A 13,056-nucleotide genomic window follows, 5' to 3' on the forward strand; every position below is an offset into this window, starting at 1 on the left:
GAAGGGTGTTGAGAGTGATGAGAATTCAGGAGGGCTCTACTGCATGGGGTACAAAGATGATTAGAAGGGATCCCACGACTATCTCTTTGGTGGCCTTAAGTAAAAGGAATGTGGCAGAAATGGCTCTGAGGTAAGGAGCGTCCTCATACCATAGGGTCTGTCTGCTGGCTGTAGTACCTTATGGGGCAGTGGTGAACCCCGTGTGTACTCCTAGAGTACTTGTCTCCTTCTCCAATATAAAGTTGATAATTAGAATGTCCATGGGTAGGAAGATGCATCAAGCTTTCCTTTAAGGTATTAAAAGCTGGGTCATGCAGATCTTCCCAAGCAGTAAGAGTCAGGTTTGCTGTTCTTTAGTGGAACATGTCAATGTATGGCAAAACCAATACAGAACTGTAAAGTAAAATAAAGTAAAAATAAAAATATTAAAAAAAAAAGACTGGGCCATGAAAGAGAAGTTCAGAATCCAGTTCTAACAATAAATAGTCAACCCAAGAAAACCTCAAAACTGAGTTTGGTATTGGGCTTTGGGAAGTTTAGGATGCCATGAAGCTTATCTGGGTTTAAGTGCCCAGCTGCTCTCCCATGACCAGGTGCCCCAAATAATGAACTTGGGTTTGAACAAACTGTAGTTTCTCCTTAGAAACTTTATGTCCCTTTGAGACTAAAAGCTTCAACAGGGGGATGCTGTCTTCCTAAAAAAAGATCTGGGAAGGGGAGCAGGGAAGCAAGTCATCTACTTACTGTAATAAAGTATAGCCTCCAGAACATTTTATATCATCTCAATCAGCTTTCAATATTTGTGAGATGTAAGAAGGACTTTTGATAAAATCTTGGGTCATTACTATCCAGGTATATTGTTGTCCTTCCAAAATAAAGGCAAAGAGATATTGACTAGCATTATCTGTAGGGATGCTAAAGAAAGGTGCTACATATTAATAAATCACTCACAGTGAGAAATTTGCCTTTGGCAGGTATGAGGCTGCAAAAGTATTGGAATTGGAAACAACAGAGTGACAAGTGATGACAGTATAGTTTATGGCCTGGAGATCTTGGACAAATCTCCATCCTTGGCCATTGGGTTTCTCTGTAGGTAAAACAGGGATGTTGCAGGGACCATTTTTGTTGTTTAGTTGCTAATTTCATGTCCAGCTCTTTGCAACCCCATGATCTGCAGCCTATCAGGCTCCTCTCTCTATGGAATTTTCCAGGCAAGAATACTGGAGTGGGTTGCCATTTCCTTCTCCAGGGGATCTTCCTGACCCAGGGCTTGAACCCATATCTCCTGCATTGGCAGGTGGATTCTTTACCACTGAGCCACCTGGGAAGCCTGTTGCAGGGACTAGTGTACCACATAATGAGACTCTGGGCCATATAATCATCCACTATTGGCTTAATGCCCTGGAGGGCCTCTTTATTTATAGGGTATTGGTTAATTCTGGGAAGAGGCTTTGATGGATCTATTTGCATCTTAATAGGAGGACTCTGCCTATATCAGTTGAGGATTTTGCCCATAAGGAGGTGGCAGCTGATCTTATAGGGACAAATGATTAGTTTCCTGAGAATTAGGTTCAGTGCCATCAGAGATGGAGCAAATAAAAGATGTTCAAGGGTCATATGATTCACTCAGTAGGTGGCTATTTTGGTTGCTGTTATTAAATTCTAGAATTATTCTCCATTTCTTGGGAAAAAGAAAATCCAGAATATTTTTCTAGGAAATCTCAACCCAGTAAATGAATAAGAGTGGGGGGACTAAGGAGCAAAGGCTGGGTATTATCTTTTAGAGGGCCTAAATGGAAAGAGGTAGGTTTAGAAACAAGAACCTGTTGACTTTTATTTGGGATCACCACTATTTGACCCTTTTAATACTCTGAGGCAGGCACTGCTTAATAACAGTGGGGTAAAGCACTGAGAGTGTAACTCTGGTGTCAATAAGGTCATAGAAATATTCATTCCCAATCTAGAGAGTGATTTCTTCAAGCTTATTAAGAGGGAGGATTTGGAAGCACACCTTAGGCTTCCCAGGTGGTCCTCTCGGGAAAAAACCTGCCTGCCAGTGTAGGAGACATAAGAGACACGGATTTGATCTCTGGGTTGGGAAGATCCCCTGGAGGAAGGCAAGGCAACCCACTCCAGTATTATCACCTGGAGAATCCCATTGACAGAGGAGCCTGGCAGGCTACAGTCCATCGGGTTGCAGAGTTGGATGCTACTAAAGGGACTTAGCATGCACTCACGCTATAGTTCCTCAGAGCCCCATCACTGGGGGTTAGGAGGGCATTGGAAAGGCTGGTTGGAGGGCTGAAGGTACCTGGAGTGCTTAAACTTGTAACAGTCTTTTCCCCAGTGTCCTGGCTTTTGGCAGTGATGGCTGAAACCAGGAGGTTTGTTTTGTTTGTTTATGGACCTCCATTAGTTGGAGTTAGAAAGTGAAGATTTTAGTGGTCTTCCTTTTAGTTGAATCATGCTGGGTTTAGACAAACTTGGTTGCTAAATTAATTAAATTTGGCATAGATGTAGTTTCCCATTCCACCCTGGTCATTTTAACTGGAAGAGAAAGATCCTGGTTTAGCCCTTAATTAACATGGAGGTAAAGCCTACCTGAGTGGATTCAACATCCATAGACCAGAATTGTCCTTAAAAATAATTTGGAATTGACTGTGATAGTTGTGCAGAGGTTCATTTGGGTTTCTGAGTTCAAGTCTGAATCTCATTTCAATTAATAGGTTTTGGGAAAGGCTTAGAAGTTGCCAAATGGTGTCACTTGGCAATTCCCTGAGTTTGATCATATAATAGAGAGTTGGCCTCCTTGGTTGTACTCCTAAGAACTCTTTTGGATTTACTCAACTAGCAGTTCTTAATCCAGGATTCAGCTTGATCTTCACTGACAAGCATGTGAACTAGCAGATGTAAGTCAGAGAAACCAGGCTGATAAGTATGAATGTCCATATTAAATTCCTCAGCAAATTTGTGGGGATCCTCAGTTACTTTGGGAAAATCTGACTATGTAGTTGAACTGAACTATAGCTTGTAGTTCAGCGTTTGTAAAAGGAACACAAGAAATTAGAGATTTATCATTTGAATCTTCAGTAGGCCTAATTTAAAGAGGAAGATTTTAATAGGTTCAGGTAAGGTGAAAGTAGGGAGAAGTTCATAGAAAATAGGAAGTTCAGTGAAAGGAATAGAATGAGAAGGTAGAATAGCACAGAGGAAAAAAGGAAAATGGCACCAGGGTCAAGACCTTGGCACAAGATGGCTGCTGTATACCTGGAGACATAGAGGGTAGGGGAGGGGGAAAAGAGACCTTAGTAGCTTTTAAATTTTTTCCAATTGTTTATTTTCCTCAATTAATTTAGAAATAGTATTTTATAAAGAGGTGATTTTAGAGTCTTGAATGCATTTGGAAGCCTCCAGGAGCCCTAATTTTAGAGATGTGGTCTTCTAATTTAGTTCTGAGAAAATCAAATTTGGAGAGGTCAAAAGTTACCCATAATGGCCATTGGAATTCTAAATTATTTTGGTCAAATTGGTCCATTTAGTTAAAATGTGCATAAGGAGGGACCATAGCTTTTAAACATAAAACCAGCTGGGATCCCAGAAGGGGGACCCCCTCGAGATAGTTGAGGAGAGTTTGATCCCACTGCTCAAAATTCTAAAGTTTAGAAAACCGAAGAGTACTCACCAGAAAGGGAAGAGCCTTCATTAAAACAAAAACAGGTCCCAAATAAAATCAGAGAGCTTGACCAAAGGAAGAGAGCTTGGATCCAAGAAAAGGCCTACTCAATTTAATAGAAAAAGATAACTCACAGAAGGAGAGAGTACAAGCTGCTCAAGTGGATATTCCAGACAGTTCCAGGAGTCATTATTTCCTCAGGAGATTGTCATCTTTGGATCCCACTTCTGACACCATGAAATGTCAACCTTAAAAATAAAATAGCTAGTTATTTTACCAGCAAAATTAGTTTGAGAATAGCAGAGGAATTGCAGTCAGCATAAGCAAACTATGTCATGCCATAGGCAAGCCTGGAGAACAAAGAAGAGGAGCATACTTTTATAGAGGAAAGGAGGAGGTTGGGAAGGGTTGTTTAAAATGAAAGTTCATTGGAGTAAAGTATGAGTTCAAGGTGGTGGTGGCTTCTCATTGGCTAAATGTGGTGTTTTCTCATTGGCTGGACTGTTGCTAGGCCAAGAGAAAATCTCTCTTCCTCCTTCAAGAATGTGTAAACTTCTTGTAGTTTGGAAATACAAAGTACACTTCTTCCTGCTGGGGTCTGCAAGTGGCAGAGAGTGGTAGTGCAGTGACAGAGAGTCCCCTTTCAGGGCTTCCTGACTCCATTTTAAATGAGGTTTCCTTTATTCTCACAATAGCAATAAGGTAGGAAGAAATACACACATACATATTTATAAAATATGTATAAAAGTATAGGTCAGTTAAAAGTGCATTTTCAGGTGTGTGCATATCCTAAGCCTTTGTTTTCTGTATGTTTACTCTGTGCCAAGCACTGTGCCAAATAGTTTACATGTATTATCTCATTTAACATTTGCAACAACTTCATGAGTTATTATTATCCCCATTTCACAGGTACAAAACCAAGACTCAAAATGTTGTATGATTTGCTCAAGTTTATACAGTAATAGGTGGTGCAGTTAGGGTTCAAACTCAGTGTGTCTGATTTTATCAATATGCATTTGTAAGTGTCTCTTTTTTTAACCAGATACCAACTTTGTCTCAGAAGTTCAGATTCAGAATAAAGGCAAAAGAATGAAAAGTATGAAAATGATAATGGTCGTGTGAATAGCAAAACTGGATTACCATGAATACCAAGGATTTATTTTATTGTTTATGGGTTTTATGAGTAGAGAGTTAGTCCTCAGACTCTGGTGCTCAGTCTGTATTGGATTCAGAGCATAAAATACAGCATTTCAGTGCAGTTGCATCCCCTTCTCTCCCAGTTTAAGGCTACTTTATGGGTGAGTTACTTTATGATGTGGTCCATTCGCTATCTTGGTAGCTAAGATGGAATTCTCAGAGTTATAATATGTTTAAACACCAGATGAGCCACCAAAGAAGTCTAAAAGCCTTCATTTTTAAGAATCTCCAGATTGAGAAAGCCATTATCCTGAAGAACTGAATCATTCACCTCTCAAGATTTCTGAGAAGTCCCATGATTTTGCAAAACAGGTACAGGTTTCAAGATAATTTCATCTGAAACCATTCACCTCTCAAGATCTCTGACAGTTCCACGATTTTACAATGCACAAATTTCAAGCTAATTTCATCTGAAGTGAAAACCCTACTTTATATCTCTTTATAAACAACGTGCTAGAAAAACACCCTGGTGTCTCTGTGACCCCTTAGGCCCTACATCAGAGTCCCTCTTAGGCAGTCGGTCCTTTTGCTTCATAGGTTTTCTTACTGTTGTAGTTCATTGTGTGAGTATTTGTTTAATGCCTGTCTCCCATGCTGGACTATGAACTCCCGATGGCCAGGGACTGTGTGTATTGCTCAATGCCACATGTTACCTACAGTGCTTGAAACCCCATGTGTGGCAAATAGGTGACACTCAATTTTTATTGAGTCAGGAATAAATGAATGGAATGTGATAGAAGAGTAGACACATGCAACCAGGTAGCGGATTTAATCTTGATTTATGCTAGAGAGATTCCCATTCTTAGTTTTTAAGCACGGCCCTAGTTCAGTACCTCTTTAACCTAACAGCTCTGGGGGTTTTCTGTGATGGAGGGCAAGTCTGTTTGCTTGGTGATTACAAGAGGACAGATACAATATTTACTAGACTTAGCAACTCTTGAGCAAATGTAGTCCCTGGAGAAGGGCACATGATAATAATTCAGGGAAACCCAGTTGTTATCTCAAAGCTAAGCCACACAGGCATCAAGGCCATGACTCACGTTCCTGTGGTCAGGAGCCAAAGAGTTTTCAAGGATAATTTATGGTGATGCTGATGAGACAGAGTTCATTTAAATACTGTAACTGCTGAAGTATTCTGAAGTGGAAAAGTCAGCCTGTGGTGGGGTAAATACCTTGTTGACCCCTTTTCCCTCTCCGATACACCATTGTTTCAAGTATTTACTCTAAAACACTTGAGTCTTAAAGTGACCCAGGAGACATGAACTGACCATGGCTGCTTAATGCACGTTAAGATTTGGTTTCTGAACACGAAGGACACGCTCATCTTTACTCAGCCCATTGTTCTTTGATCGGTTAAATGATGGTATAAATGGAGGAGAGTGATAGCAAAAAATAAATGTTTTATACAGTGCTAGAAAAAGCTTTAGGGGAAAATTTTCGCAAAAGAACAGATTCTTTCTTGTTTCTATAGAAACCAGTAGTGATCAGGAGGAGCGAGGTGTTCTTTCAAGTGTACATGGTAGTAAGGCCAGCTCAGCAGTCCCCAGCACACTAGAGGGCTGGTTAAAGACCCACTGTCGGGGGGGAGCCTCTGTCTGTGTCCCTTTGATCTCACTGGCAGTGGGGGACATCTTGCTGGAAATCCCAGCTTCCCCATGGGCTGAGTAGGGCTGCGGTCCACAGTCGCTCAGCATCATAAAGCCAGAAAGGCTCTTAACAGGAATCTCTTGTTGAAAGAAGAAGAAAAAGATAAACGTAAGGAAAGCTCTAATATCAGCTGTCAACAGGCCTTTCAATGTGCTCCTTACCATTGAGCAGTAAATGTCCTGGTCGTCTCCTGCCCAGATAACTGATAAACTGGCCAAAGCAGGCATTTGAGCCCTTGATGGTAAGATAATTTGTTGCTCTTCCAATTTGTCTCTTCTATAAAATCTTTTTTTTTTTTCAAATGAAATTAGAATGAAATGCCTCCTTTTTGGTTTCATTTGTAAAGCTGTTACCTTCCTGACAAGTGAATGTTGAGCAAGACTTAAATCAAATTCCAAGGCAAATACTTTTCTAAAGCCTAATCAATACTACAGGTTTAAAATGAATTCTCCAGTCTTTTAAATGAAGTTTAGGTCAAATGTAATGACAGGATGAAGCAGGCACATTTTGCTTCAATCTGACAGGTCCCAGAAGGTAAGAGGAATATCTAGTAACTGACAAAAGGGTTTTCCCTTTGTTTGACATTTACTTTGTATGTAAACAATCCAGTATATTGGCATGTCAATGTATTAGTTGGTGGTGGTCCAGAACACAATGTAAATTCAGATAGTATTTCTTTCTGCTCACAAATACACAGTCTTGATCAACAAGAATGCATTTATTGCAGTCTTGCCTTGCAGTTGGCAGAACAAAATGAATCATTTTGAAATATAAACTTTCTCAGATCTAAAACATATCACTGGAGAACACAAGACATAAGAGGAGAAGATTATGAAATAAAAGGAAGATATTTAGGAGTCTATAAGTCATAAATATAATACACGTTCACTAATAAAATACTGGGGTTCCCTAGTGGTTTAGACGGTAAAGAATCTGCCTGCAACGTGAGAAACCCAAGTTTGGTCCCTGGGTTGGGAAGAACCCCTGGAGGAGGGCATGGCAACCCATTCCAGTATTCTTGCCTGGAGTATCCCCATGTACAGACGTGCCTGGCAGGCTACAGTCCATGGTGCTGCAAAGAGTCTGACATAACTGAGTGACTAAGCACAGCGATAAAATACTGGGACAAATGTACAAGACTACATATAGTGAGGAGGTGTTAAAAGCTGGATATCTTTCTTGAAGCTGTAAGTTGGAAGCAGCATTTTGCAGTGTGGGAGAGTATGAAGTGGCCTCTTGCTGGGTGTGTGACCTTAGGGAAGTCACTTCCCCTCTCTGAACTTCAGTCTCCTCATCTACAAAATGATAATAATACAAATGATGGCGATGGTGATGATGAGGAGGAGGAGATGGAGGAGAAAGGTGTCTCCCTCCTAGGGTTCTATAAGGTTTAAGAAAATTCTAGAAAACCCTGCACATAAGAAGTACATAATATATGCCACGTTCCTTTCCTCATACCCCAAAAGTAAACACATTAGTATTGAGCAGTTCTTTTTCACCAAGCTTTCAGCCATCATTTTTCTGCTGTTCAATGAGAACTAAATTTTTGTTAAAATATACTTTGTCAGAAAAATAAGCAAACTTTCTTAAATTGGAGACATACGTGGAATGAGAAATACCGTGTGTTTTCTAGACACATTTTGTTTTGGCTTCTTTTTCCCTGGGAGTAAAGTTTGGGTGAAAATCTCTCAAGTCCTTATACATATTTAAGATGAAAAAAACCTTTAGATTTGCTGTGACAGACCCAAGACTTTTCTGGAGAACTGTGTGTGTTTGACCTCTCAGGCTGAAGTCACCATATCAGCTTCATCTGACATCAGTATTTAGAAGCTCTTGTGCCTTGGTTGCTTAGTACGTGTAATAAGGGTTCAATAGATACCTGCCTAATGAATAAATGACAATATCATGAAATAAAGTTAAAAATGAAATGCCCAAACAAGTCTTGATAAATTTGTTTCAGTGATCTTTTTCCTCCCACACAATTGTGTGTAATATCATCCCACAGGCAATGTACGAAAAAGGGATAATGGTAGATAAAATGGAAAGAATCCTTGCATCTATTTAACTGGCCTCATTAATTTATAGCAGTACCAACTTGTCATTGTATCAGTATTTGGCTTAAATTTGGCTGGATCAGGATGCAGACTATTTACAGTTTCTACCAATCTGAAGTGCCTAGTATATATTTGCAGTGATTTATAATCTACAGACAGTCATTATCACTGTCATTTAGCTTTATTTTGATCTCTACTAGTTACACAGCCTCACAATACCTACGTGGTTATAGCCCTTCAATATGCCTATGATGAAATTTCATATCACCCAATAAGACATCCTCATTATTTATAAAGAATGAGTTGGGGTGAGAAGGCGGTGATGATTTCTTCACTGATTTCTTGACTTATTTAGCTCACAGCCTCATCAATTCGACCCAGACAACCATTACTCTTCCTTTATTACACACCAGACGCACAGCCAGAAAGAGACATAAAGTCTCAGAACATTTAGTAAAGTAGAAATGTGCATCTTCAGACAAGAAATGTGGGGTGTATACCATGTATTGCTCCTTTTCATTTCCAAGATGTTACTACTGACTGTACTGATGGTCTGGGCGTGCCAGCAGCACTGGAATGACTACAATCCTTCCACCTGAGATACCCAAAGTCCTTCCTTTGCATGCTGCATGGAGCTGTGGATTCATTTTCTTAGGCTGCCGTGACAAAACACCACAAACTCTGCAAAACTGTTTTGTCTCCCAATTTTGGAGGCTAGAAGTTTGAAGTCAAGGTGTTGGTGTGGCCGTGCTCCCTCTAAAGGCTCTAGAGAAAAAGCCGCAGCTGTTCATCGGCTTGTAGATACATCAAGCTAATCGTCTTTCACATCACCAGCTTCTTCCTGTGTCATCACATGGATTTTCCCCTGCACATGCCCATCTCTGTGTGAATGTTTCCCCCCGCCCTTTTTTAAAGGACACCAGTCATTTTGGATTAGAGTCCAGCCTAAGGACCTCATCTTAACTTGATCATCTCTCTAAAGACACTGCTTTCAAATAGTAAGATTCTGAGGTCTTGGGAGTTAGGGGTCCAACATAGTGTTTATTTTCAGAGACAGACACAATTTAATCCCTAAGCTATCATCCCAGAAGTTTACGAGCAGCTATGCTTCTGATACTTGTGGTCCAGATGAAGCTGTAGATGAGAAAAGCAACTCCAAGCCTGTGGGCTACTTCATTGTTTCCCAGGGCCTACTGTTTGGCCACTTGCCCTGAGACCCTGCTTCTGTGGATCCTTAAAGAGGGACATGATCACCATGCCTAATTAGCTACTGCAGTATTACTTTCTAAATATGCTGCAAGTAAGTGAAAGTGAAGTTGCTCAGTCGTGTCCGACTCTCTGCGACCCCATAGACTGTAACCTACCAGGCTCCTCTGTCCATGGGATTTTCCAGGCAAGAGTACTGGGGTGGATTGCCATTTCCTTCTCCAGGGGATCATCCCAACCCAGGGCTCAAACCCAGGTCTCCCACATTGTAGAGAGATGCTTTACCGTCTGAGCCAGTTGGTCACAAATTCAGCCTGGGTTGCTTTCTACCCTGCCCCTCAGTGTACTTAGTCTGAATTGGTAAGCTTAACTAGATCCAAATGATAGCAAGATAATTTAAACTTTTAGACAAATTTAATTTAATGGGAAACCAGATGGTAAAGCTGTCTTGGAGTGTAAAGTAAAAGGTAGTATTGATTAAAGAGAGGATTTCTAAAAGTCTTGCAGCTAGACTGCGTTCCTATGGGAAAGCTGCTAACCCAAATCCTCCTGGCCAAATAACACCAATGATTTTTTTAAAAAAGTACTGAGTTTACTTGCTCAAAAGCAGGTATTCACAATGCAGCATGATCATTGTAAAGCTACAAAAAGTTTTCTGGGAAGTTTGAGGAATTTCTTTGTCCTAAGGACAGATGGACACCTCATAAAGTATTTATGGTCCAATCTAACTAACTAGGATGGACTTGCCAGGTGGCGCAGGGGTAAAGAATCCTTGCTTGCAATGCAGGAGGCATAGGTTTGATCCCTGGGTTGGGAAGATCCCCTGGAGAAGGAAATGTCAAGCCACTCTAGTATTCTTGCCTGGAAAATCTCATGGACAGAGGAGCCTGGTGGACTACAGTCCATGGGATTGCAAAGAGTCAGACATGACTGAGTGACTGAGCAGGCACTAACTAAGGATTAGCACAGGGTCAGAGGGTCATCGTTAGTAAAACTATATCTCTAGGTCCATCTACATATAGGAAGCACTTTTAGAAACTATGAAAAAATATTATTCAGCCTGAGGCATTAGTGATTATTTTAATTAAAATTATGTGTGTGCATTTCCTGTGTCTTCTGCATTGCAGGTAGATTCTTTACCACTGGTCCACCTGGGAAGTGCCAAAGCACCTATCAAAAAATTGATAGGGAACTTCAAACAACATCATCAAGAAAGTAAAAAGATGTTTCAGAAGGGGAGAAAATATTTGCAAATCACACATTTGATGAGGCATTGGTATATAAAGAAAAAATATAACTCAATAATCAAAAGAGAAATGACCCGGTCAAAAATGAGCAAAACCTCTGAATAGACTTTTTTCCAAAGAAGGTATGCAAAGGACCAATAAACACATGAAAAGATGTTCAACATCCTTAGCTATCAGGGAAATGCAAATCAGAACCACAATGAGCTACCACTTCACACACTCTAGGATGGCACTGCTCTAAGAGATAAGACTAACAAGTGTTGGTAAAGTTGCAAAGATATTGGAATCCTTATGCATTGCTGATAGGAATGTAAAGTGGTGCAGCTACTGTGGAAATTGGGCAGTTACTCAAAAAGTTAAACATAGAGTTACCTTGCTGTGCTGTGCTGTGCTCAGTCATTCAGTCATGTCTGACTCTCTGTGACCCCATAGACTGCAGCCTGCCAGGCTCCTCTGTCCATGGAGTTTTCCAGGCAAGAATATACTAGAATTACCATATAACCTAGCAATTCTACTCCTAGTTATATATCCAAGAGAGTTGAAAACATATGTCCACACAAAACTTTGTACACCAGTGTTCATAGCAGTATTATTCACGGTAGCCAAAATATAGGAACAATGCAAATGTCCATCACCTAATGAAAAGATATACAAAATAATATTTTATCCATACAATGGGATATTATCCAGCCACAAAAGTGAATAAAGTATTGATACATGAGTCCCTTGGACTGCAAGGAGATCCAACCAGTCCATTCTGAAGGAGATCAGCCCTGGGATTTCTTTGGAGGGAATGATGCTGAAGCTGAAACTCCAGGACTTTGGCCACGTCATGCGAAGAGTTGACTCATTGGAAAAGACTCTGATGCTGGGAGGGATTGGGGGCAGGAGGAGAAGGGGACGACAGAGGATGAGATGGCTGGATGGCATCACTGACTCGATGGACGTGAGTCTGAGTGAACTCCGGGAGTTGGTGATGGACAGGGAGGCTTGGTGTGCTGCGATTCATAGGGTCACAAAGTGTCGGACACGACTGAGTGACTGAACTGAACAGACAATGTGGATGAACCTTGAAAATGTTATACTAAGCGAAAGACAGCAGACCCAAGGGTGATATATTGTACAATTTCATTTATATAAAATAACCAGAATAGACAAATCCATAGAGTAGTTACCAGGAGTTGGGGAGAGGGCAGAATGGAGGGTGACTGCTAATAGGTACAGGAATTTTTTGGAGAGGGTGATGGAATGCTCTGGAACTAGATAGTGGTGTTGAGTGCACATCTCTGTGACTGTACAAGAGCCACTGAAGTCTATACTTTAAAATGTACACCCGTGGTGGATTCATGTCAATGTATGGCAAAACCAATACAGTATTGTAAAGTAAAATAAAGTAAAAATAAAAATTAAAAAAAATAAAATAAAATGGTGAATCATATTTTTATGAATTATATCTCAGTAAAACTGTTTCTGTTGCCAAAATTCAGCCTCTGTTCACCAGTGCTGAATAGAAACATGGAGATAGAGTTTTGGGTGAAGTGGAAAAGAGTAGCTTTTATTGCTTTGCTAGGCGAAGGGGGCCACAGTGGGCTAATGCCCTAGACTGTGTGACCCACCGTGGAAGGGGTAGTGAGGAGTTTTATAGTGTTCAAGGAGCAGGGTGTGATCAGCTTGTGGATAGTTCTTGAATCCGTTGGCATCAAGGTGAAGTTTCAAATATTATCAACCTTCTGGTTTCAGCCAGTCTAGGGTCTATGTTCTTATGGTCAGTAGTTTTCATCTGGAGGAGGGTCTGCTTCCTGTGAAAACAACTTAGGAATGTGTGTCAAGCCTTTATCTATATCTTTCAGGGAACTGGGAGTTTGGGGGTGGTTCTGCTATGTGGCAGAATTATAGTCTAAATTGTTACCAGTTCCCTAGTCCAACAGCACTTCTTTGTTTCTACATCTTTACATTTCCCAATCATTACCTCTTGAGTCAGCATTTTACTTCAAAGTACAAGGACACAGGGGCTTGTACACAGTTCCATTGC

This window comes from Budorcas taxicolor, chromosome X (assembly GCF_023091745.1).
Source record: "Budorcas taxicolor isolate Tak-1 chromosome X, Takin1.1, whole genome shotgun sequence".
NCBI classification, from domain to species: Eukaryota; Metazoa; Chordata; class Mammalia; order Artiodactyla; family Bovidae; genus Budorcas; species Budorcas taxicolor.